Source organism: Coturnix japonica, chromosome 1, assembly GCF_054131305.1.
Source record: "Coturnix japonica strain WE chromosome 1, WE-NBRP24, whole genome shotgun sequence".
NCBI lineage: Eukaryota > Metazoa > Chordata > Aves > Galliformes > Phasianidae > Coturnix > Coturnix japonica.
In genome coordinates, this window is record NC_140663.1 from 62853590 (window position 1) to 62859025 (window position 5436).

Consider the following 5436-nt stretch of genomic DNA (forward strand, 5'->3'; position numbering starts at 1 on the left):
GGGCATGCAGCGATGCTGGGTGCCCTAGCTACAAAGTCTGAAGAGCACCTAAGCCCTCCCAGTGGTATTTTACTTTGCAATATGCTGCAAGTTTGATGGGGCACGTGACAAAGATTTTTTATTTTTTTATTTTTTTGAGACAAAAAATAATCCTCATCTTCTTAATTGCTCATTCTCAGGAAACAAAAGACTTAAGGGGGAAATAGGCCAGAAAAAGGAAAGAGAGAGTGGGTGGGAGAAGATAGATAGGATCTGAGGTGAAGAGTTTCTGCACTGAGCTTTACAAACCTTTCCGCTATGCTCAGTGCTGTTCCCCCAAAGCCCTGGGGCAAAGTCCCGCTGATGAAGTGATGGTAAACCAGCAGGAAAAGAAGTATTAAAGGAGAGAACAAAGCTGTGTGGGAGAATCACTCAAGTTTTTGTTTTTGTTTTTTTTTTCTCAAACTCAAAAGAAAATCATGCAAACTTCATTCCAGCCCTGTATTTCTCCTGCGCAAGTTCTATGACTGTTGAAATGGCAACTTTAATGATCAGTTTGTGTAATGGTGAGGGACGCAGCTAATTCTCAGCGCAGCCGTTTGAAGTGAGGAGTGTTACAGAGCCTGTGTTCTGCCAACCTGTGCGATTTCATTACACAGGGAGAGAAGGCACTAACACAAATTCTTCTTCCTTCCCCTACCTGCCCTCCCCCACCCTCTGCATAGGGTCTGTTGCCATGGCAGCTAAAACCCCACTGGTACTCCAAAGTGGGAGGTGCTGAACACCAACACTTGGAGCAAATTCCTGCTTTCCTAGGTTTACTACAAATTATTACCCGTTCCTTCATTGTATCTCCATTTTGGGTTCTTAACATGGCTGGGATTTTATTATTCTGCATGTAATTCACATTTTGTACTTTTATACATCTTACATCCTTATTTGGCTGGTTTGGAAATCTCTTTTCCTCTTTTCTACAAGATATCAGGGTGCCTAGTAGTCTGCAGGAATTACTGATTAGGAGAATTAAGAGTTCTTTCAGCCTCTTTCTGAGAGCAGCTTCCAGCCTGTTTCCTTCAATTATTAGGAAAGCTGAGTTTACACAATACAGGATCTGTATTAGTTGTGCCTGATCTTAAATCTTTCTTGCTGGCCTTGTCTCCTCCAGTGATTTCTGACAAACTCCAGAGTTTTCTGTTACTGATAGCTTTCACCACACTGTCTTTTGAAATAGGTGAGGCTCCTATTGAGAATCCCAGATTTGTTATAGAAATCTCTTTCACATAACCCATCCAAGCCCTCATTATGCTACAGATTGTATTGATGAACACTGAGGCATAGTCCTCTGAGGCAAACACACCTAAAAAAAGGTTTAAGATGAAGTAATGCTTTGAAGAATGAGGTCTTCCAGGGTTATTGCAATATTCTCATCGTTTCTGAATTTTGGTTCACTGTAAATCCTCAGCATCAGCTTTTTATCACAGGTATGCTTTTACTAGAATTTCATTATAGACCTTTCTCTGATTTCCTTGTAGGTGTAGGTAACATCTTAACTGGAGCTTTAGCCAAACAACCCTGAGGGAGATATTTTCCATTATGGAAAGTTTTCTTACATCTTCCAAATGAATATCACCATTCCACCACGAGCTAATTATAGCAGTTCCTCAGAAACAGTCATATTTATGTCCTGTACTTGGAGGACTGGGAGATGCTTGGAAAAAATGAACAAAAGATCCTCATTAAAACTAACTCAGTGAGTTCATCTGACAGAGTGGAAATTCTCATCTAGGCAGGAATATATCAGTCTAACAGGCCTTCCATACTATGGATATTGCATAGGAATTCAGTTTACTGACAAGAACTGGGACATGGCAGACAAATCACTACCAGTCATGAAGCAGGACATGCCACCTCCTGAGGCAATGACCACCCTGATTTCTTTTTTCATTGCCTCTCACAGCAGAGCACTGCCTAAGTGCAGTGACACAAAACCTGCTGGAAGCTCGCTAGGCAGTCTATCAAAGGGAGGTTTTGCTTTCCCATAGTCCTAGAAGAAATTGCTTACTTATATATACTTATTCCATAATAGAAAAAAAGCCTTGGAAGCAGATACAGGACAAAGGACCAGACTAAAGGTTGCTCCTTGAGGTTCGTTTCCATTTTCTCTGCATTCCTACCTTGTATTAGTTACAGGAAATTAGAAGCCCGACCACCTTCATTTCTAAAGAACAGGGTTAAATTAATTACATTTACAAAGCCTAGTCTAGCCATAGTGAATAGCTGGGACAAGAGCAATGTTAATTCATAGCCATATCAATACACCCATCACACAGTGGGTTTGTGAGTCTTTAAATCATCTGACAACAGCAGGTCTCTGGGGTACAGCTCCAAGGAGCTGGCTGCTGCTTCTTCAAATGCACATCATGAACAAACACTAACCTTGTAAAGGCTCAAAGAAGCAGTGCTGAGAAGCATAAAGCTTTTTTCTTTGCAAGAGACTTTTTGTTAAAACATATTCTAATGGGCATTTAAATCATAAGGTCTTGCCTGCAAATGTAAACTTCACACTGCAGCCTGAAGACAAACAAGAACACTACAAAGGAACTTTTTTTTCTGATAGAAGGAAAGTTTTGATTTTTTCTAAAAAAGAAAACAAAAAATATGTGTATCTATATATAAAATAAGGATTTTAATAGACCACATTTTCTTATAATTTCTATGATCTGACAGAGAACACATCCCCAAGACTTACTATTTCAGTGGAAAATATAGCTGTGTACAGACTTTCAGCTGAATGAATCCTTAACTGCTTAGCTTGACACTTGGCCAGCTATTATTGTATCTATGCTAAAATGTAAATACTGACTCTGAGCTGCATTGCTGTGCCTGGAACAACTCATGCAGAGGAACAAACAGGTACAGCCCAGAGTTCTCTTACTGCAGTGATCTCGTAAATCTTCAGTGAGGGCAGTGCTGAAGAGAAGATGCAAGTGGGCAAGACCCAGAAAACAGGCTAGTAAGTGATAATTACTTTTGAAGGAGATGATTTGCAATCATTTGTGTTTGCTGAAGGCCATGCAGGAAGCCTGTACAGTGCTCAGGATAAAATCTCAAAAAATCCATGTCTTTTGAATCCTCGTCCAGGGAGCAGTGAGCTCAAGGCATCCTGCCATTGTTGAGTCTGGAAAAACAGCTGCCAGAATAAAAGTAGCAGCATGATGATAGTCTGGAAGCAGCTGTTTGTTTCCACTGAATGTCTCTAAGTACTTAAATTTAGTATAATTTAACATTATTAAATTATATTTTCTCTTTCTGTGATACTTGGGAAAACAGCCTGGAGTCAGCAACAAGCAGATACAACAAGGACATTTATAGTTAACAAATAGAGCAATACAGTGTCACTGCCTGCATAATTTCTATCGCTTTAGCCACTCTCATCTATTGCTATGGATTCACTTTTTCTCCATATCAGCTTTCCTTTTCATTGCAGTCAAAAGAACATTCTTGTTAGGTGCATAAGAGAATAGGAAAACCACTCTCAGAAGAAACCTTACCCATCCCTTTCCCATCAGAGAACTAGAGACAAATAATACACATTTGTTGTTAGAAGCACTCAGAGAAATAGCAGTTAGGGTGCAGTTTAGTACTTCCTGCAGCCTTACCATGGAATGATACCACCTTTACCACATATGTTCTCCATGCTTGGTGCCTAGGATAACATACAGGAGTGTGTACTCAGTGGCTCTAGATTATCTTGAAAGCAGCTGCAGAAGGTAACCGGGTAAAACATCAGGTAAAAGAGGAAGGAGGTTGTCCTTGAATGATAAGTAAAACCAAGTGTTATCAACCCTCATATATACCTATGTAGAACCAAGTTTTGCAAAGATACCAGCTCTGACACAGGCTGAAAGAGAGATCCAGCAACATGACACAGCTGTCAAGGCAGGAAGCACTTTTACCCATCAGAGCTCTGGGAAGAATTTTAGTCTGGAAGAACAGAATAAAAGAAACTGGAATTTGGCCAACCACTAAAGATTAACACCATCAGTCTTAATAAAATCTCAGAGCACTTTCTGTAATGCAAATTCTCTGAACTAGCTTTAAACACAAAGATTTGGGCTAAAAATGTGGGAAGAAAAAGTGTAAAGAATTTAACAGAGGAGTTTATTACACTGAAGGTGTTGAGTTTGTTGAATACGATGCCTTTGGCAAGCACAGTAATAAACAACTGCCATGTGCAAAAGCTTGTGAAGGGAAGTAATTTACCAGCAACGACAACAAAAATCATTGTAAGTGAAGTCATCATGCAGATCAAACAGGACTTTCCTGCTTTGTTCTTCCTGGCTGCGGACAAGCAGATGTTGCAGCAACCTTTTATCCACATCAGACTTCCAAATCACTACAGCTGTGTCTGTCCCACGTTATTTGGAGATGACAACCAGCAGGCTGGCCTGAGTGCAACACAAATCATCAAAGCCTTAGGTACAACTTTAAACTTGCATGTTTTCTTTCATGGCTCATGAACAAAGGCAGTGTTGGGGTATCAGCTTCTGACTGTGAAGCTGCCCAACAAAGCAGCTGACTTGAATGTTTGCTTTTTTTTTTTCCTTTTTTTTTTTTTTTTCCTGAACATACCACTTTTTGGGATTCCAGTGCAGAGTGTTTAAAACCTTCCCTGAGATGGTGTGAGGTGCTTGTCCCAGAGCTACTCACTGCATCAGCCAGGGCAGCACCCAGAAGTTGGAAAGCTGACCATTAGTGTCCTTTGCTGCTATACCTCTACATGAAGAGCCAATGAAATCCAGTGAGCCCAGGGTGGCACGAGGGATAATGCCTCTTGCCACAGGATTTGGGTCTGAGAACTGAAGGGAAGAAAAAAAATAATGAAAGCACTGTTAAGCAGAGTGCCAACAGTTCCCTGAGCTTTCTATTTATAGTGAAACACTTTAAGTGGGTTTTAGGAAAGTGGATTTGCTTGAGCAATTGAGAGTAATTTGAACACCTGGAAAACGCAGCATTTAATTGAGCTTCTACTGACTGTGCGTCATGGTCTCCTTTATGTTTTATCAGAGCAGTGGGAGAGCCATGCTCATGTGTGGTCTCATTAGCAGATTGACTGCTTCTGCTCTGTGTTTTGTTGCTCATCCCTTCCCATGGGAACCTCTTGCTGTTTGAAGAGCTCCAGAGAGAGTTCTGTGATTTCTAAAGACAAGTGCATTCTTACCTTGGTAGGCTTGTCTTTGTGATGAGGAGCACTGAATGAAAAGAGCTTTTCTCTGTCACTCCAGCAGTGTGCTTTTCAGTCAGCAGCTGTGAATCTCTGGATTAAATAATTCCATATCGTGAAGTTATTAAATGCCTGAGACAGACCAGCTGCAGCCTTATGAGCGTTTCGGTTAAAATAGGGGTAACTATATTTCTTTCATATCAGGACCATTCCCAACTAATACCTTCCTAATC